General features: G+C 40.5%; 1 protein-coding gene across 1 annotated transcript in view; it reads left to right on the top strand.

Annotated features, from left to right (window-relative positions):
• The first annotated feature begins 2592 nt into the window (after window positions 1-2592).
• CSF2RB (colony stimulating factor 2 receptor subunit beta) overlaps window positions 2593-22683 on the top strand; it is a 68131-nt gene continuing 48040 nt past the window's right edge. The window contains 1 exon segment of the mRNA XM_053689426.1: window positions 2593-2663. The gene's annotated coding sequence lies outside the window, so the exon portion shown is untranslated.

The raw sequence follows: 22683 nt of genomic DNA, 5'->3' as shown, positions 1-22683 counted from the left end.
TCAATAGGGGGCCCTTGTTTAGTATTTTAGAAGTATGAGTTTACTGGGGGGGGGGGGGGGTCTGTGCGTCCGTCAGTTTATTAGTAGTATTAAGTCTTGTAGATCTTTTTGCTGCCATGTGTTATTGATTATCACAATTTCCTTTTTTTTGTTAGGAATTATACACAGTTATTTGTATAGGGAGATATACTGTAAGGGGTATTACTTAGTTTTCCACTCCCTGAATAGTTATAGTAGTTCTTTTAATATTATGTTTTTTATCCTTTTGTTGTTATTATGCCATCTGTTTAGTAGTACATCTGGCTATGCTGTTGTGTCTGGTTATGGAGTTCTAATAGAGCTGTACTTTAGAATTATAGTTAGGTTTTATAAGTTATTAGCTTCAGATGGCATGGTTTGAGAATATCAGTCTCTTGAAAGATAGTTTAACCTCATCATGTGTAGGTATTCAGGCCAGCTTGGGGTATTCACTGTTCTAAAAAACAATCTTTCATGTAGGGCCTCTGCCTGTGTGTTTAATAGGTGGCTAGTTCTATATTACATGGCCCTTTATTTAGCCTGTGTGTTGTCTGGGTTATTATGCCCTCATTTCTTACCCCATCGGTGTTAGATTTCCTTCTCTAGCATATCGCTATCTCTTCCTTTCATGTCAGGAACCGTGGGGTTATACTGTGACTGGTTCCGTTCAGAAGTTGAATAGGGTGTATTTATGACTGTGTGGGTCACCTCTGGTAATCACTTCTTACCCCATCAGCTTTCTCTTTGCATGTAGGGCAATCCGTTATTTCGGATTTCCAATTTCGGCTCCGATATTCTGTATTGGCCCGGTGTCTTTTGTAAGAAGACGCCGGTATTTTTAGCAAAGTGTGGCGTGTTGACGTAGGCCTTAGTAATGGCGTCCTTTGTGGAGTGTGTTTATGCCACTCCTGTTGCGAGTCCTTATTTCTAATGCCCGCAGGCTTTCCCCGATGTTCGCCCTCATGTTCACTGGGCTATAGCTTGTCCGTACATACTCTTTTGGCTGGTTTTACATTGGTTTTGAGCCGTTAGGAGAGAAAAGGCTACGGAGTTTCTCTAGCGTGCAGCCATGTTCCTGCACGGCTTAGCCCAACTCCCTTGCTGGACTATTCTTATAAATAAACCTCAGTGATATTATCCACTTCTGTTTAAATATATATATTTAAAGGGATATGAAAGCCAAAAATGTTCTTTTGTGATTCAGACAGAACATACAATTTTAAATACGTTTCCAATTTACTTCTATTCGTTCCCATGAAATTCTGTGTTGAAGAGATACCTTGGTGGGCATCTGGTGCACTACATGACAGGAAATAGTGCTGCCATCTAGTGCTCTTGCTAATGTATAACATTAGTACTACACAACAGGAAATAGTGCTGCCATCTAGTGCTCTTGCTAATGTATAACATTAGTACTGCATGACAGGAAATAGTGCTGCCATCTAGTGCTCTTGCTAATGTATAACATTAGTACTACATGACAGGAAATAGTGCTGCCCTCTAGTGCTCTTGCTAATGTATAACATTAGTACTGCATGACAGGAAATAGTGCTGCCCTCTAGTGCTCTTGCTAATGTATAACATTAGTACTACATGACAGGAAATAGTGCTGCCATCTAGTGCTCTTGCTAATGTATAACATTAGTACTACATGACAGGAAATAGTGCTGCCATCTAGTGCTCTTGCTAATGTATAACATTAGTACTACATGATAGGAAATAGTGTTGCCCTCTAGTGCTCTTGCTAATGTATAACATTCTTGAAAAACTTCTGCAATATAGTGCTCCAGAAATAAGCTGGCTCCTAAGTTTACCTCCCTGCTTTTCAACAAAAGATAGCAAAAGAACGAAGAAAATGTGATAATAGAAGCAAAATAGAAAGTTGTTTAAAATTACATAAAAGGGACACTAAAAACCTTGTAATTACAAGACATTTCTGTTGTGCAGCTATATAATAATATATCAGCCAAGTCTTAATGTTTTTAAAACAAATTAACATAATTTTTACGGAAATTATTTTTTAAAATACAAATTCCACCCACCATTTACCTTATTTGTAGGAGCCAATCCGGGCTTTAGTCCACAGACAACAAGGCCACTGTCATAAAGCTAGTATAAAGTGCATTGTTTTGCAGTTGTTATCAGTTGAAGCCACTTAGTAAAAGATATGTTCCGGGGTTACCCTTGAGAAGTCAGCAGGTGCTTTTCATGATCTAGGGAATTAAAATTGCTCTGTTTTCTGTGCTAAATTACATGAAAAGGGGACAAAATAATTATTAAAAATATTTTGCAAAGCTGTTTTATTATGCATAACTAAACATTTTATATAAAACATCTCAATTAAAAAAATAGGATTTAGCATAATTAGAAATGTATTAGTTTTAGGTGCTGGGGTCTCTCCTGGTCTGTTCTATGGTAATTCTACTTCAGGGGGTTTCAGTGTGCAGATTTCCCTTTCTGTGCTGCTATTGACATCAACAAACAGACAACAGTCACACAACAACTTCCTTTTTCCCATAAATGATTTCAACACACAGGAAAGATGAGTGTCGGACGCAGGCTGAGATACACGCACACTATGTTTTTGGCTTCCAGCCATCAGGGAAGACAAACTGCAATCAGATCCGCGACACAGATGGAAAAAGGTAACGTGTATTAGAGATATGGGGGCTAAAGTGGGAGCTTAATGTACAAGAGTACAGTTCGGGGCAGTAGGGTTACCAGGTGTCCTGCATTCAACTGGACAGTCCAGATTTTAGCAGGCTGCCCAGTGAAATATATAACAAAAGACTGGACACTAAATAACCAGTTTGTTAAAATCTTCTCAGTGTCAGTTAAATTTTGCTTCTAAGCATTATAACCATGTCCCAGAAAGAAGTGACGCTATAAATGCACTAGTTTGTGTTACTGGCAGCCAAGTATAAAACAAATCACTCATGTGTCATGTGGGTGTTACAATGAGCTGCTCTGTTTATGGTACATGCAGTTACTGCTGGTAATATTTCTGCTCTGTGTGTGTGCTATTAGCTGTCATGGATGGGTCAAATCACTGCTCTGTGTATGCTGTTGGTTATCATGAAAGGGTCAAATCACTGCTCTGTGTATGCTATTGGTTGTCATGGAAGGGTCAAATAACTGCTCTGTGTGTGCTATTAGCTGTCATGGAAGGGTCAAATCACTGCTCTGTGTGTGTGCTACTGGCTGTCATGGAAGGGTCAAATCACTGCTCTGTGTGTGCTATTAGCTGTCATGGAAGGGTCAAATCACTGCCCTGTGTGTGCTATTAGCTGTCATGTAAGGGTCAAATCACTGCTCTGTGTATGCTATTGGTTATCATGGAAGGGTCAAATCACTGCTCTGTGTATGCTATTGGTTGTCATGGAAGGGTCAAATCACTGCTCTGTGTGTGCTATTAGCTGTCATGGAAGGGTCAAATCACTGCTCTGTGTATGTGCTACTGGCTGTCATGGAAGGGTCAAATCACTGCTCTGTGTGTGCTATTAGCTGTCATGGAAGGGTCAAATCACTGCTCTGTGTGTGCTATTAGCTGTCATGGAAGGGTCAAATCACTGCTCTGCAGAGGTGTAACTAAAAACCACAGAATCTAAGAAGGCCCCCCCCCCCCCAAAAAAAAAGTGAATTTGATACGTATCTTTTTTTTTTTTTTTTTTTACATTTAACACAGAAAAAAAATGTGAATCAGATTACATGTCTGCAAAAGGAGGTACCCTGTGCCCACAGTCTGTGAGATGGTCTAACCCCCTATTACTGTATATAGTGACACTGTTTAACCCACCAGTACTGTATATAGTGAGTCAGTGACACAGTCTGTAATCTGTAGGTGAGATGGCTGGCCTGACCCTACCCGCCCCAGTACTTTATAAAGTGACCACATTGGTCTGTGACATGGTCCAGCTCCTCCGTACTGTATATAGTGGTACTGTATAGTGACACTGTTTACCCCCCCCCCCCCATGCTGTAGTAACAAGGTGTCTGTAATTTGCTGGTTCCACAAACATACACACACACACACACATACATGCATAAATACACACACAGTCACATACATACACACACGCATACACACACACACACACATATATGCATAAATACACACACAGTCACATACATGCATACACACACACACACATACATGCATAAATACACACACAGTCACATACATACACACACATACATAAATACACACACAGTCACATACTGATAAAATCATTGCTAAATTATGAAATATACATATATATATAGTGGGGTGAGGGTTGGAGCGTAAGTAATAGTATTACAGAGAGGACAATGTGTAACCTCTACCTAGGACCTGTGTCAAGTCACTTACAGGTTGTTCATGTATTTTTGTGGAGGATGCTGGCGGGAGCTTCTAGACTGTAACATTATAGGCTACAAATAAGAGAACAACAAGTGTAAATATCACGTGTGCGGGGGGTATTGGTGGCATTTGTACGCTACGCAGCGGGAGCTTCTAGACTGTAACATTATAGGCTACAAATAACATAACAACAAGTGTAAAGATCACGCGTGCGGGGGGGTATTGGTGGCATTTGTACGCTACGCAGCCGGAGCTTCTAGACTGTAACATTATAGGCTACAAATAAGATAACAACAAGTGTAAAGATCACGTGTGCGGGGGGTATTGGTGGCATTTGTACGCTACGCAGCGGGAGCTTCTAGACTGTAACATTATAGGCTACAAATAAGAGAACAACAAGTGTAAAGATCACGTGTGCGGGTGGTATTGGTTGCATTTGTACGCTACGCAGCGGGAGCTTCTAGACTGTAACATTATAGGCTACAAATAAGATAACAACAAGTGTAAAGATCACGTGTGCAGGGGGGGTATTGGTGGCATTTGTACGCTACGCAGCGGGAGCTTCTAGACGGTAACATTATAGGCTACAAATAAGAGAACAACAAGTGTAAAGATCACGTGTGCGGGGGGTATTGGTATCATTTGTACGCTATGCAGTGGGAGCTTCTAGACTGTAACATTATAGGCTACAAATAAGATAACAACAAGTGTAAAGATCACGTGTGCGGCGGGGGGGCTATTGGTGGCATTTGTACGCTACGCAGCGGGAGCTTCTAGACTGTAACATTATAGGCTACAAATAAGAGAACAACAAGTGTAAAGATCACGTGTGCGGGGGTATTGGTGGCATTTGTAGCTACGCAGCGGGAGCTTCTAGACTGTAACATTATAGGCTACAAATAAGAGAACAACAAGTGTAAAGATCACGTGTGTGGGGGGTATTGGTGGCATTTGTACGCTACGCAGCGGGAGCTTCTAGACTGTAACATTATAAGCTACAAATAAGATAACAACAAGTGTAAAGATCACGTGTGCGGGGGTATTGGTGGCATTTGTAGCTACGCAGCAGGAGCTTCTAGACTGTAACATTATAGGCTACAAATAAGAGAACAACAAGTGTAAAGATCACGTGTGCGGGGGGTTATTGGTGGCATTTGTACGCTACGCAGCGGGAGCTTCTAGACTGTAACATTATAGGCTACAAATAAGAGAACAATAAGTGTAAATATCACGTGTGCAGGGGGTATTGGTGGCATTTGTACGCTACGCAGCGGGAGCTTCTAGACTGTAACATTATAGGCTACAAATAAGAGAACAACAAGTGTAAAGATCACGTGTGCGGGGGGTATTGGTGGCATTTGTACGCTACGCAGTGGGAGCTTCTAGACTGTAACATTATAGGCTACAAATAAGATAACAACAAGTGTAAAGATCACGTGTGCAGTGGGGGGGCTATTGGTAGCATTTGTACGCTACGCAGCTTGAGCTTCTAGACTGTAACATTATAGGCTACAAATAAGAGAACAACAAGTGTAAAGATCACGTGTGTGGGGGGTATTGGTGGCATTTGTACGCTACGCAGCGGGAGCTTCTAGACTGTAACATTATAAGCTACAAATAAGATAACAACAAGTGTAAAGATCACGTGTGCGGGGGTATTGGTGGCATTTGTACGCTACGCAGCGGGAGCTTCTAGACTGTAACATTATAGGCTACAAATAAGAGAACAATAAGTGTAAATATCACGTGTGCGGGGGGTATTGGTGGCATTTGTACGCTACGCAGCGGGAGCTTCTAGACTGTAACATTATAGGCTACAAATAAGAGAACAACAAGTGTAAAGATCACGTGTGCGGGCGGTTATTGGTGGCATTTGTACGCTACGCAGTGGGAGCTTCTAGACTGTAACATTATAGGCTACAAATAAGAGAACAACAAGTGTAAAGATCACGTGTGCGGGGGTTATTGGTGGCATTTGTACGCTACGCAGCGGGAGCTTCTAGACTGTAACATTATAGGCTACAAATAAGAGAACAAGTGTAAATATCCCATGTGCAGGGGTTATTGGTGGCATTTGTACGCTACGCAGCGGGAGCTTCTAGACTGTAACATTATAGGCTACAAATAAGAGAACAACAAGTGTAAAGATCACGTGTGTGCGGGGTTATTGGTGGCATTTGTACGCTACGCAGCGGGAGATTCTAGACTGTAACATTATAGGCTACAAATAAGAGAACAACAAGTGTAAGGATCACGTGTGCGGGGGCATTGGTGGCATTTGTACGCTACTCAGCGGGAGTTTCTAGACTGTAACATTATAGGCTACAAATAAGAGAATAACAAGTGTAAATATTACGTGTGCGGGGGTATTGGTGGCATTTGTACACTACGCGTGAATTAGAAACTAAACTCGTTGGTTTATTACAAAATGCTTTTTTCAAGACTTGGTCTAATCAAATTCTTTTTAAAATTTAAGTCTTTAAAAATGTTTTAATTCTGGCAATCATAGAACACAAAGTATATTCAGAGCTACGATTGCAAATCAGCTGTTTCTATATTGCAAGTTACACTTAAAGGGGCGTGAAATTTTAATAAAAGCCATAGACAGATACTTAAAGTAAAAGGACATGAAACTCAATAAGTTTCTTTCATGATTCAGATAGAGCAAATATTTTCAAACATCTTCCATTTTACTTCTATTATCAATTTTGCTTTATTCTCGTGGTATTCTTTATTGAAGGAGCAGCTATGCACTACTAGGAGCTAGCTAAATACATTGGTAAGCCAATGAAAAGAGGCATATATGTGCAGCCACCAATCAGCAGCTAGCGCCATGCTCATTAGCTTACCTAGGTATGCTTTTCAACAAAGGATACTAAGAGAAATAAGTATAGAAGTAAATTGGAAAGTTGTTTAAAAAATTTTCCTCTATCTAAACAAGAAAATTTAGCGTTTCATGCCCCTTTAACTATTCTTCAGCTGTTCAAGCGCACAAGAGCAAGACATACCCTATATCAGTAATGGGAACCTTGGCACTCCAGAAGATGTTTCAGAACTATATTTCCCATGATGCTCGACTGGACTTCAGAGTGCCTATGCATTATGGGAAATGTAGTTCTTAAAGTGAAGGTAAATTTAGATAATAAAGTGCCCGTTTTTTAAAAATCCAATTAAAAACAGGGGCACTTTAGTTCATCAAAATTTACATTTCACTCGTGTTGTGAAAATACTTACCTTTTAATCTTGACAGTCGCTCCAGCGATTCCCCCGGTCGTTGCAAGCCTCTTCATACGTCAGAAATGACGGATCGGTCATCCTCCAATCATGGCTTCCCCCCAGGGGGAATCAGTGTCTGATTCAACGCCGTGATTGGAGGAAACCGGATTCCTCATTTTTGACCCGGGAAAAGGCGGAAGCGATGCATCGGCTGTCAGGATTAAAAGGTAAGTATTTTCACAACACGAGTGAAATGTAAATTTTGATGAATTAAAGTGCCCCTGTTTTTAATCGGATTTTTAAAAAACGGGCACTTTATTATCTAAATTTACCTTCACTTTAAACATCTGAAGTGCCAAGGTTCGCCATCACTTGTCTATATGTATGTGTGTGCAGCAGGTCTATTCGTGGCAATGGCCTAAATACAGAGATGCTCCTGAGGCTGGTTGAGGGGGCCCATTCAGGTGACACTGTGACAGCATATTTGAAATCCATTGAGCATCACTTCAAATATCTTTTCTAGCATTTTGTTAGTAGACGTTCCTTCCTTTAACATCTATAGTTATCTGAGGAGTCCAATACGCACATTAAAAAAAGAACCGTCAGCAACTGTAAGACAATAATTATACCTGAAACACTTGGGAAACACTCTTTATCTGATTGTTTGTCATTTTTCTCTGAATTTCATCATTTTCGGTGTTGTGATGGTGCATACAATAGGTGCATGTGCAGTATGTATATACAGGGCTAGGTGCGCATATGCAGTATGTATATACAGGGCTAGGTGCTCATGTGCAGTATGTATATACAGGGCTAGGTGCGCATATGCAGTATGTATATACAGGGCTAGGTGCTCATGTGCAGTATGTATATACAGGGCTAAGTGCGCATATGCAGTATGTATATACAAAGCTAGGTGCACATGTGCAGTATGTATATACAGGGCTAGGTGTGCATGTTCAGTATGTATATACAGGGCTAGGTGTGCATGTGCAGTATGTATATACAGGGCTAGGTGCGCATAGGCAGTATGTATATACAGGACTAGATGTGCATGTGCAGTATGTATATACAGGGCTAGGTGCGGATGTGCAGTATGTATATACAGGGCTAGGTGTGCATGTGCAGTATGTATATACAGGGCTAGGTGTGCATGTGCAGTATGTATATACAGGGCTAGGTGCGCATAGGCAGTATGTATATACAGGACTAGATGTGCATGTGCAGTATGTATATACAGGGCTAGGTGCGGATGTGCAGTATGTATATACAGGGTTAGATGCGCATGTGCAGTATGTATATACAGGGCTAGGTGCGCAAGGAAGCCCTGGACGTGTGCCTGTACATGGGGGGGCGTTTGACCCCTGCCTAGGTGAAAGAGATAGGTAGATGGGGATTTAGGGGTGGTGATAGGAGTGGCTTAGGTAAGGGGATATAGAATAGGTGGGGGTGGTTTGGAAAGAGCGCCAAAATAGTTAGCAAAGGTACGTGTGAGAAGAAGCTCCCTCCCCTATTTTAGTGTTTGAGTGTATTGTCACAGCTTAACGTGGCGGAGTGCTTGCCTGGTGGAATAGCAATTTTATAGGTACCTCCTAGATTAGCAGTAGAGAAGTTGGTGGATAATTATTTAGATATTGGAAAAACTGTGGTTGCTATGGGCAAGCTCTATTTTGGGTTAAGTGTTTAGTTATTTATCACTTGTTATGTGTGTTTTATAAATAAAAAGCTGCGGCCTTTGTACCCCATTTATGGTGTTGTTTTTTTTATGAGTAACTACTTAGTGGAAGGGTCATGTGCAATATGTATATACAGGGTTAGGTGCGCATGTGCAATATGTATATACAGGGCGAGGTGCGCATGTGCAATATGTATATACAGAGGTAGGTGCACATGTGAAATATGTATATACAGGGCTAGGTGCACATGTGCAGTATGTATATACAGGGCTAGGTGTGCATATGCAGTATGTATATACAGGGCTAGGTTCACATGTGCAGTATGTATATAAAGGGCTAGGTTCACATGTGCAGTATATATATATACAGGGCTAGGTTCACATGTGCAGTATGTATATACAGGGCTAGGTGTGCATGTGCAGTATGTATATACAGGGCTAGCTGTGCATGTGCAGTATGTATATACAGGGCTAGGTGTGCATGTGCAGTATGTATATACAGGGCTAGGTGTGCATGTGCAGTATGTATATACAGGGCTAGGTGTGCATGTGCAGTATGTATATACAGGGCTAGGTGCACATATGCAGTATGTATATACAAAGCTAGGTTCACATGTGCAGTATGTATATACAGGGCTAGGTGCTCATGTGCATTATGTATATACTGGGCTAGGAGCGCATGTGCAGTATGTATACACAGGGCTAGGTGTGCATGAGCAGTATGTATATACAAGGCTAGGTACGCATGTGCATCCTATATGTGCCAGGCTAGGTTTGAGTATGCATTGTATAAGTGCAGGGCTACATGTTCATGTGCAATGTGTGCATGAATATGTGCAGGACTAAGTGCACTTGTGTTTATGCACAGCCCTAGGTGGAAATGTTCAGTGGTCTGTATTTGTGCATGTGCAATGTGTATGTACAGGTCTAGGGCTGCATGTGCAGTGTCTATGCACAGAGCAATGTGTGCATGTGCAATGTGTATGTGCAGGGTTAGAATTCCATGTGTAGTGCGTATGTGCAGGACTAGAATTCCATGTGTAGTGCGTATGTGCAGGATTAGAATTCCATGTACAGTGTGTATGTGCAGGACTAGAATTCCATGTGCAGTGCGTATGTGCAGGACTAGAATTCCATGTGCAATGCGTATGTGCAGTATTAGGGGCCCGATCCGATATGCAGTGTCGCCCGCAAATGCCCGCGACGCTGAATTTTGTGCTGGTTTGGTATCCTATATATGGCGTAACCTTGAAGTTACGCCCGTATATTTCTGCCGTCGCCCGTAGTTTTTTGGGCCATAGGCAGGTATACCAAACCAGCGCAGTTTGGTATCCAATATACAGCGTAAGGACTTACGTGGCGAAAATGGAGAAATCTTACTCCATTTTCACCTCGCCACAAAAAGCAGCCGTAGTAAGCCTTACGCTGTCTATTGGAGCCCCGTAACTCCCTAAACTAGCTACAAAATAAAACACCTAACGCATGCGCAATGTCTATCTACCTGTCAACCGCGATCCCCCGCCTATCCCTAATAAAGTTATTAACCCCTAAACCGCCGCTCCCGGACCCTGCCGCCACCTACAATAAAAGTATAACCCCCTAATGTGAGCTCCTACCCCGCCGCCAACTACATTAAACTACCCCCTAAAGTGAGCCCCTTACACCGCCGCCATCTATTTTAAAATTATTAACCCCTAATTTAATCCCCCTACACCGCCGCCAGCTATAATAAATTAATTAACCCCTAATCTAATCCCCCTACCCCCGCCGCCACCTATATTAAATTATTTAACCCCTAAAATACTAAACTATCCCTACCACTAAACCTAAGTCTAACCCTACAAATAGCCCTGAAAAGGGCTTTTTGCGTGACATTACCCCAAAGTAAACTGCTCTATTGCCAGCCCTTAAAAGGGCTTTTTGCGGGGCATGCCCCAAAGAATTCAGCTCTTTTACCAGCCCTTAAAAGGGCTTTTGGTGGGGCTTTGTCACAAAGTAAAAAGCTCTCTTGCATCTAATCTAAATCCCCCTACACCGCCGCCACCTATAATAAATGTATTAACCCCTAATCTAAATCCCCCTACACTGCCGCCACCTATAATAAATGTATTAACCCCTAATCTAATCCCCCTACACCGCCGCCAGCTATATTAACTATATTAACCCTAATTATATTAGGGTTAATATAGTTAATATAGTTATTATATTATATATATTAACTATATTAACCCTAATTATATTAGGGTTAATATAGTTAATATCGTTATTATATTATATATATATTAAGTATAATAACCCTATCTAACTCTAACATCCCTAACTAAACTCTTATTAAAATAAATCTAATATTAATATTATTAATTAAAATATTCCTATTTAAATCTAAATACTTACCTATAAAATAAACCCTAAGATAGCTACAATATAATTAATAATTACATTGTAGCTATTTTAGGGTTTATATTTATTTTACAGGTAACTTGGTATTTATTTTAACTAGGTACAATAGCTATTAAATAGTTAATAACTATTTAATAGCTACCTAGTTAAAATAATTACCAATTTACCTGTAAAATAAATCCTAACCTAAGTTACAAATACACCTACACTATCAATAAATTAAATAAACTACAAATATCTAACTAAAATACAATTAAATAAACTAAACTAAATTCCAAAAAAAACAAACACTAAATTACAAAAAATAAAAAAAAGATTACAAGATTTTTAAGATAATTACACCTATTCTAAGCCCCCTAATAAAATAATAAAGCCCCCCAAAATAAAAAAAATTCCCTGCCCTATTCTAAATTTAAAAAGTTAGCTCTTTTACCTTACCAGCCCTTAAAAGGGCCTTTTGCGGGGCATGCCCCAAAGAAAACTGCTCTTTTGCCTGAAAAAAAAAAAACACAATACCACCCCCCAACATTCAAACCCACCACCCACATACCCCTAATCTAACCCAAACCCCCCTTAAATAAACCTAACACTACCCCCCTGAAGATCTCCCTACCTTGTATTCACCCCGCCGGGCAGAACTCTTCATCCGATCCGGGCGATGTCTTCAAGCAAGCTGCAGTGAAGTCTTCTTCCATCCGGCGATGTCTTCAAGCAAGCGGCAGAGAGTCTTCTTCCATCCGGTGATGTCTTCAAGCAAAGCGGCATCTTCAATCTTCTTTCTTCGCTCCTCCGCCGCTGAGCATCCATCCGGCACAACGACTTCCCGACGAATGATGTTCCTTTAAATGACGTCATCCAAGATGGCGTCCGTCGAATTCCGATTGGCTGATAGGATTCTATCAGCCAATCGGAATTAAGGTAGAAAAATCTGATTGGCTGATTGAATCAGCCAATCAGATTCAAGTTCAATCCGATTGGCTGATTGGTTCATTGGTTCAATTTTTTAATTTAGAATAGGGCAGGGAAATTTTTTTATTTTGGGGGGCTTTATTATTTTATTAGGGGGCTTAGAATAGGTGTAATTAGCTTAAAAATCTTGTAATCTTTTTTTTATTTTTTGTAATTTAGTGTTTGTTTTTTTTGGAATTTAGTTTAGTTTATTTAATTGTATTTTAGTTAGATATTTGTAGTTTATTTAATTTATTGATAGTGTAGGTGTATTTGTAACTTAGGTTAGGATTTATTTTACAGGTAAATTGGTAATTATTTTAACTAGGTAGCTATTAAATAGTTATTAACTATTTAATAGCTATTGTACCTAGTTAAAATAAATACCAAGTTACCTGTAAAATAAATAGAAACCCTAAAATAGCTACAATGTAATTATTAATTATATTGTAGCTATCTTAGGGTTTATTTTATAGGTAAGTATTTAGATTTAAATAGGAATATTTTAATTAATAATATTAATATTAGATTTATTTTAATAAGAGTTTAGTTAGGGATGTTAGAGTTAGATAGGGTTATTATACTTAATATATATATAATATAATAACGATATTAACTATATTAACCCTAATATAATTAGGGTTAATATAGTTAATATAGCTGGCGGCGGTGTAGGGGGATTAGATTAGGGGTTAATACATTTATTATAGGTGGCGGCAGTGTAGGGGGATTTAGATTAGGGGTTAATACATTTATTATAGGTGGCGGCAGTGTAGGGGGATTTAGATTAGATGCAAGAGAGATGTTTACTTTGGAACAAAGCCCCACCAAAAGCCCTTTTAAGGGCTGGTAAAAGAGCTGAATTCTTTGGGGCATGCCCCGCAAAAAGCCCTTTTAAGGGCTGGCAATAGAGCAGTTTACTTTGGGGTAATGTTACGCAAAAAGCCCTTTTCAGGGCTATTTGTAGGGTTAGACTTAGGTTTAGTGGTAGGGATAGTTTAGTATTTTAGGGGTTAAATAGTTTAATATAGGTGGCGGCGGTGTAGGGGGATTAGATTAGGGGTTAAATAATTTAATATAGGTGGTGGCAGGGTAGGGGGATTAGATTAGGGGTTAATTAATTTAATATAGGTGGCGGCGGGGTAGGGGGATTAGATTAGGGGTTAAATAATTGAATATAGGTGGCGGCGGTGTAGGGGGATTAAATTAGGGGTTAATAATTTTAAAATAGATGGCGGCGGGGTAGGGGCTCACTTTAGGGGGTAGGTAAGGTAGATGGCGGCGGGGTAGGGGCTCACATTAGGGGGAAATATATAATATAGCTGGCGGCGGGGTCCGGGAGCGGCGGTTTAGGGGTTAATAACTTTATTAGCTGGCGGCGGGGTCCGGGAGCGGCGGTTTAGGGGTTAATACTTTTTTTATTATTAGGATAGTGAGGGGGGATAGCGGATAGAGAGTAAGACGTGTCGGGCTATGTTTGGGAGGCGTGTTAGACAGTACGGGTGATTTTATACTTTAGTCAGGTTTTGTAGGCGCCGGCAGTTTCTAAAGTGCCGTAAGTCACTGGCGACTCCAGAAATTTGTACTTACGCAGATTTCTGGACATCGCTGGTTTATCAGACTTACGGCACTTTAGCCTCTGACGGCGCCGTATATAGGATAGCTCGAGTTGCGAGCTGAAACTGCGGGCGGCGGGGGTTCCCTCGCTTGCGCCGCAAACTACGCTGCATATCGGATCGCGCCCTAGAATTCTATGTGCAGTGCGTATCTGCAGGACTAGAATTTCATGTGCAGTGTGTATGTGCAGGACTAGAATTCCATGTGCAGTGTGTATGTGCAGGGTAAGAATTCAATGTGCAGTGCGTATGTGCAGGACTAGAATACCATGTGCAGTGTGTATGTGCAGTGCAGGGTAAGAATTCAATGTGCAGTGCATATGTGCAGGGTAAGAATTCAATGTGCAGTGCGTATGTGCAGGACTAGAATCCCATGTGCAGTGTGTATGTGCAGGGTAAGAATTCAATGTGCAGTGCGTATGTGCAGGACTAGAATTCCATGTGCAGTGCGTATGTGCAAGACTAGAATTCCAGGTGCAGAGCGTATGTGCAGGGCTAGAATTCCATGTGCAGTGCGTATGTGCAGGACTAAGGTGAAAATATAGGAGCACCAACGGCTTAAGGTTATTTGTAGACTAAATTGTGTGATCAATAGGCAAAGTAAAATATACGTAAAAAATAAAACTGTGATTAAATCTAAAACCAAGTATTTAATGAAAATGATCTAAAACAGGCTAATAGCAGATCAATATATAAAACATTAATAACAAATGCATACAGGATTATGCTAATGACCACCTACTATAGAGGTGTAGAGAGCAATGACCAATTAGGCAGTGTATAAATGTATATAAGGTGTGCATAAAAATGTATTGTAAAAATAAACAGTGGACTCCCTACTGGAGCAGATACCCAATCAAAAAAGTGAAGTGTACAGGACTAGAATTCCATGTGCAGTGTGTACGTTCAATGTTATGCATGCATGTGCAGTATGCATGTGCAAGGCTAGGTGTACATATGTAGAATGTATATGCATGTGTTTATGTGCAGGGCTAGAGGCACATTTGCAGTGTGTATGTAGAAGGCAATGGGGCATATGTATCAAGCTCCATATGGAGCTTGATGCCCCGTGTTTCTGGCGAGCCTGCAGGCTTGCCAGAAACAGCAGTTATGAAGTAGCGGTCACAAAGACCGTTGCTCCATAACCTGTCCGCCTGCTCTGAGCAGGCGGACAGACATCGCCACAATACAACCCGATCGAGTACGATCGGGTTGATTGACACCCCCTGCTGGCGGCCGATTGGCCACGAGTCAGCAGGGGGCAGCGTTGCACTAGCAGCTCTTGTGAGCTGCTGGTGCAATGCTGAATACGGCGAGCGTATTGCTCTCCATATTCAGCGAAGTCTGGCGGACCTGATCCGCACTGTCGGATCAGGTCCGCCAGACTTTGATAACTAGAGGCCTATGTGTAGGTGTGCATTGTGTATGTACATGGCTTGGTGTTTATGCACAGCACTAAACGTGTACGTGCAGTTTGTATGTATGAATATGAGGCCCATTTATCAAGCTCTGAATGTTTGTGCATGTGTAGTGTGCATGTGTAGTATGTATGTGTAGTATGCATGTGCAGTATGTATGTGTAGTGTGCATGTGCAGTATGTATGTGTAGTATGCATGTGCAGTATGTATGTGTAGTGTGCATGTGCAGTATGTATGTGTAGTATGCATGTGCAGTATGTATGTGTAGTGTGCATGTGCAGTATGTATGTGTAGTATGCATGTGCAGTATGTATGTGTAGTGTGCATGTGCAGTATGTATGTGTAGTATGCATGTGCAGTATGTATGTGTAGTATGCATGTGCAGTATGTATGTGTAGTATGCATGTGCAGTATGTATGTTTAGTTTGCATGTGCAGTATGTATGTGTAGTGTGCATGTAAAGTATGTATGTGTAGTATGCATGTGCAGCATGTATGTGTAGTGTGCATGTGCAGTATGTATGTGTAGTATGCATGTGCAGTATGTATGTGTAGTGTGCATGTGCAGTATGTATGTGTAGTATGTATGTGTAGTATGCATGTGCAGAATGTATGTGTAGTGTGCATGTGCAGTATGTATGTGTAGTATGCATGTGCAGTATGTATGTGTAGTGTGCATGTGCAGTATGTATGTGTAGTATGCATGTGCAGTATGTATGTGTTGTATGCATGTGCAGTATGTGCAGTATGTATGTGTAGTATGCATGTGCAGTATGTATGTGCAGTATGCATGTGCAGTGTGTATGTGTAGTGTACATGTGCAGTATTTATGTGTAGTATGCATGTGCAGTATATATGTGTAGTGTGCATGTGCAGTATGTATGTGTAGTGTGCATGTGCAGTATGTATGTGTAGTGTGCATGTGCAGTATGTATGTGTAGTATGCATGTGCAGTATGTAGGTGTAGTATGCATGTGCAGTATGTATGTGTAGTGTGCATGTGCAGTATGTATGTGTAGTATGCATGTGCAGTATGTATGTGTAGTATGCATGTGCAGTATGTATGTGTAGTGTGCATGTGCAGTATGTATGTGTAGTATGCATGTGCAGTATGTATGTGTAGTGTGCATGTGCAGTATGTATGTGTAGTATGCATGTGCAGTATGTATGTGTTGTATGCATGTGCAGTATGTGCAGTATGTATGTGTAGTATGCATGTGCAGTATGTATGTGCAGTATGCATGTGCAGTGTGTATGTGTAGTGTACATGTGCAGTATTTATGTGTAGTATGCATGTGCAGTATATATGTGTAGTGTGCATGTGCAGTATGTATGTGTAGTGTGCATGTGCAGTATGTATGTGTAATGTGCATGTGCAGTATGTATGTGTAGTATGCATGTGCAGTATGTAGGTGTAGTATGCATGTGCAGTATGTATGTGTAGTGTGCATGTGCAGTATGTATGTGTAGTATGCATGTGCAGTATGTATGTGTAGTGTGCATGTGCAGTATGTATGTGTAGTGTGCATGTGCAGTATGTATGTACAAGGCTAGGTTTGCTTGTGCAGTATGTATGTGTAGTGTGCAGTATGTATGTGTTGTATGCATGTGCAGTATATATGTTTAGTGTGCTTGTGCAGTATATATGTGTAGTGTGCAGTATGTATGTGTAATATGCATGTGCAGTATATATGTTTAGTGTGCATGTGCAGTATATATGTTTAGTGTGCATGTGCAGTATGTATGTAAAGTGTTTATGTGCAGTATGCATGTGCTGAATGTTTTGCAGTGTGTATGTGCTGTTTGTTGTGCAGTGTGTATGTGCAGGGTAAGGTGGGCACGTGCAGTGTGTGTATGTGCAATATGTACAGTACTGGGCAAAAGGTTTAGGCAGGTGTTAAAAAAATGTTGTAAAGTAAAAATACTTTCAAAAATAGAAATACTAATAGTTTAATTTTATCAATTAACAAAATACAAAGTGAGCGAACAGAAGAAAAATCTAAATCAAATAAATATTCAGTGTGACCACTCTTTGCCTGCAATACAGCATCAATTCTTCTAGGTGCACTTGCGCAAAGTCAGGGATTTTGTAAGCATGAAGGACTAGATGATAAGTGATAACAGTTATGTGCGAGCAAAAAGCGGTTTATCGCATGTGTTAGCGCATCTGGCTTTTTGCTTGTATTACAAGTTGAAAGTAAACGCGATTATATATACTGTAAGTGCATTAAGTAGATGAAATCATGTGAAAACATATTTATGCAATATTCATATATATATTTATTTATTTTTTAAGGTTTTTATTAGAGAAGTAAAGATTACAACATTGAATAAACAGTCACATTAACAGTCTTACAGAATCAGCATGTTACAAATAAAACCAGCATTTTCATTTGACTAGAGCAAGGTACAGAATTAATCTGATAATAAGTCAGTAATAATAGCTCATAGTATTCCAGAGAGCTGCTGATCCTTATTATATCCAGGGTCTGGAAGCTGACTTAAGTAAGGGGGGGAAGGAAAGAGGTAGATAAGAAAAAGGCAAGGGGAGGAGGGACTGAAATGGACAGGGAAAGAGGGGGTGCTCTGAGGGAGAGCTACATCTAATATTATAAGTGAAAGACGGGACTGCACACATATCCAGTTCAGGGCAATATTGGTGGTAGTTGTTTAAAACCACCCCTAGGCTGTAGCACCACTCCACAGGTCCATCATCCCTTGGTATTTTTCCATTTGGCCTTTCTTTAAATAGTGAAAGCGTTCTAGTCTCATCAGGTCATCTGTCTGGGAGCGCCATTCTAGTAATGTGGGGGAGGGCTGGATTTCCAATGTTTAGGTACCAATTTTTTAGCACTGTTAATCATAATTAATAGAAGTGATTTTTTAATGTCATTCTGTAGTTTGGGTATGTCTAAAAATAGGAGGGCACCGAAGGTAGGCTCCAGTGGTGAGTCAATAACTGTAGACATTGAAGAGAACACCTCTCTCCAATAGTCCGCAAGAATAGGGCATGTCCACCAGATGTGATACATGGATCCCCTTTGTCCGCATCCCCTCCAGCACCTGTCACTGATATGCGTAGCAGATCTATGAAGTCTGGAGGGGGTCAAGTACCAGCGACTTAATAGTTTAAAGTGCACTTCTAGCATTCCGGCTGACGAAGAGGCCTTCAATGCACGCTGGAAGGAATCACGCCACACTTTTGTTTCATATTCCATACCAGTTTCCGCATTCCAGGCTTGTGTGTATGTTGGTAGTGCGTGTTCATCCTGGAGAAGAAGGAGTCTATATAGGATAGAGATTGTATGTCTTGGTGGTATGAGTTGTGTGCATAACTTTTCAAAAGGGGTAAGTTCCCTATGCAATTTATGTTTATATTTGTGGGTAATAATAAAATGTACAATCTGTGCTCTTGACAACCAGTTGGGGAATAGCGCTTTATCCCACATTTGTAGTTTCTCAAGGGTGATGATTTTCCCCTGGTCTACTGCAAAATGCAGTGTACCGTCTCTAAGTCTATATATTGATCTTTCTGATGTTTGTGTGGTACAAGTAGGTAAGTCTGGATTTTCTCTGATGGGGAGTAGCGGTGAGTAAATAGATGATACATGTGAATTTGTGGCAATTAATCTGTCCCACTTCCTAAAGGTCTCCAATATAGATGGGTACTGAGATATAGTGTCTGGGCGTTTTCTAGGTTCCGTCCATGCCAGAGTCGCCACATTACCCCTGTTCAATATGACATTATCTAATTGGACCTAGGCCTTGTGTTCTGAATTGTGGCTCCATTCTATTATGTGTTGTAAGGCTATGGCCTTCTTATAAAGGGCTATGTCAGGAACTCCCAGTCCCACTCTCCCCCTGGGCAAGCACATAGTCTGTCTTCTCACCCTGTTTCTCCTGCCTCTTCCAATAAAGTTGTCTATGATAGATTGTAGCTGTGTTATAAACCTTGGAGGCATAGGTATTGGCAAAGTTTGTAAAAGATACAGCAAACGGGGCAGAATGTTCATTTTGATGAACCCAACCAAGACAGCGATTTGTTATTCCAGGAACCCAAATCTCGCACAATCTCATCTTTCAGAGGGATATAGTTATTTGAAAATAGGGTCCCGGGGTCTTTAGTGATATATATACCTAAGTATTTAAGCTTATGTTTGGCTGCTGTAAGGTGGTGTTCCGAAACCAATTGGTCTATTATCTGTGGGGGAGAAGAAATATTAAGAAGCTCAGATTTAGACAAATTTAAGTGAAAATTTGAAACTCGGCCATATGCTTGTAGTTCTTCAAGTAATTCTGGGACTGCGACTTCTACATTGGATAGGGTAAAAAGTATGTCATCAGCATACATCATTAGTTTGTTATCCATTTTACCTATCTTTATTCCTGTGATCTGATCATTAATACGCACAAACAGCAGTGGTGACAACTGACAGCCTTGCCTGGTTCCTTTGGTTATATCAAATGTGTCAGATAACCCACCATTAACTCTTACCCTAGCATTTGGATTGGAGTAGAGCGAGAAGACCATATGCAAAAAAGGTTCCCCAAAGTTCATCCTAGTTAACACCTGCCTAAGATAAAGCCAATCCACCCTATCAAAGGCCTTCTCAGCGTCTGTTGATAAGAGTGAGAGAGAAAGGGAATTAGCCTTTGCATAGTTTATAATATGTTGTATTCTGATAGTGTTATCTTTGGCCTCTTGACCGGGGACAAAGCCCACTTGGTCTGTGGAAATTAATTTAGGGAGAATGTTATTCAAACAATTGGCCAAGACTTTCGCCAGGATTTTTATATCCGTATTTAAAGGGACAGTAAAGTCAAAACTAAATTTTCATGATTCAGATAGGGCATGCAATTTTAAACAACTTTACAATTTACTTTTATCATCAAATTTGCTTTGTTCCCTTGGTGGTATTTTTGAAAAGCTAAACCTAGCTAGGCTCAAACTGATTTCTAAACAGTTGAAAACCGCCTCCTAGCTCAGAGCATTTTGAAAGTTTTTTCACAGTTAGACTGTGCTAGTTCACATGTGTCATATAGATAACATTGTGCTCACTCCCGTGAAGTTATTTAGGAGTCTTCACTGATTGACTACACTGCATGTCTGTCAAAGGCACTTAGATAAGGAGGCTGTCTGCAAAGGTTTAGATACAAGGTAATCACAGAGGTAAACATTATATTAATATAACTGTGTTGGTTATGCAAAAACAGGGAATGGGTAATAAAGGGATTATCTATCTTTTTAAATAAGAAAAATTTTGGTGTAGACTGTCCCTTTAAGAGGGAAATTGGGTGAAAATTGCTTGGAGTGTTTGGGGTTTTACCTGGCTTGGGTAGTACAGAAATATGTGCTTCAAGCATCTGCCGTGGTAACTTTTTAGTAATGGTCAATTCATTAAAGAGGGTGATAAGATGAGGGGCCAGGAGAGTTTTATAGGTTTTATAATACTAGGGGGTGAAACCATCGGGTCCGGGACATTTCCCCGATGGTAAATCTTTTATAGCTTGCATTATTTCTTTCACCGTTATGGGTAAGTCAAGAGTGGACGATTCCTTATTTGAAAGGGTATTGAGGGGCAGGTCTCTTAAGTAGTCCATTATTAAAGATTGTTTAGTATCTGTCTGTGAGTTAGCAAGTGTATTTATAGGCAAATCTAAATTATAAAGGGACTGGTAGTATTGTCAAATAAGTTAGCTATGCCCTTGCTATCTTTAATCTCCTTTGATTCGGCCGTCTTAAGAGAATGGATGAATGATTTATATTTTTTCCGTTGCACAGATCTGGCCAAGAGCTTGCCCTCGTCGTAATATAGTTAACGGAGGTATAGGGCCTGTCTCTGTGAGTCTGCCGTTATGAGGTCCCTGAGTTCCTTTCTTGTATAAGTTAATAGTGCCCAGAGGGAGGGATTCTGCGGGTCAGCTTTGTGTTTTTGTTCTAGGAGATGTATGCTGGAGTGTAATTTGTCGTACTGCAGTCTTTTGTCTATCAATCTTTTTGCTCTAATTTTGATGAGCTCCCCTCTTAAAACACACTTATGTGCTTCCCAGTTATTAGTGCTAGAAGTTTCGGTATGTGTGTTTAAAGTAAAAAATTCTGTTAATGTTTTACCTATGGTTTCTGTAATAAGCAGGTCCGTCAGTAAATGGTCGTCCAGTCTCCATATAAACTCAGTTAAAGGTGTTTCAGGCCAGACCACTGAACAGGTAACCGGGTGCATGATCTGTTCATGTTATTGATCCAATCTTACAACCATTCACCGATGAAAGACCAACCGAGTCAGTGAATGTGTAGTCAATACGAGAGTATTTTTTGTGAACACTGGAATAATATGTGTAATCTCTCGTCATGGGATGTAGAGTGCGCCATATGTCGTGCATGTTAAGGTCAGTAATGGAGTTTTTGGCTGACTTCAGAATATTTTTAGGGATGCTAGTCACCAAGTTAGAAGTGTCTAAGAGTGGGTTAAGGGAGAAATTAAAGTCACCGCCCAACAGCACCATTCCCTTACGGTGGTCTAGTAAAAGGTGTGAAATTTTTTTAATAAACCAGTGCTGTTCTGTATTGGGGGCATAGATATTAAGAAGGGTGATAGGTCTCCCAAACAGGAGGCCCACAATTAAAATGTACCGACCCTCAGGGTCTTTGATTATCGTTGATGGCTGTAGAGAGATGGACCCGTGGAGCAGTATCCCCAGACCATTCCTCTTCTTGGTATTAGAGGCAAAATACATTAAGGGATATTTTGGATTGTTCCAATTAGGCTCTCTGCCCTTATGAAAGTGTGTTTCTTGCAAAAAAAGAATGGAATGACCATATTTATTGAGTTCCTTTGAGACAATCGATCCTTTGCCTGGGCTGTTTAATCCTTTTACATTTATGGTAGTTAATGTTATGACATGTTCAGGGTTCACCTTCTTCCTAAAGGTCGACATGGCCAGGAACTAAATCTGTGGTATGTGTAGCTCTCAATTCCCACAGGGAAAAAGGGGGAGGGAGAAGGGGTGTTATGCGAGGTAAGAGTGATACCAGATAGTGGTAATCAGGTGGGG

This window comes from Bombina bombina, chromosome 7 (assembly GCF_027579735.1).
Source record: "Bombina bombina isolate aBomBom1 chromosome 7, aBomBom1.pri, whole genome shotgun sequence".
In the NCBI taxonomy this organism is placed as follows: domain Eukaryota; kingdom Metazoa; phylum Chordata; class Amphibia; order Anura; family Bombinatoridae; genus Bombina; species Bombina bombina.
The sequence above is the reverse complement of the archived record's forward strand: the minus strand, read 5'-3'. Positions and strand labels throughout refer to the sequence as shown.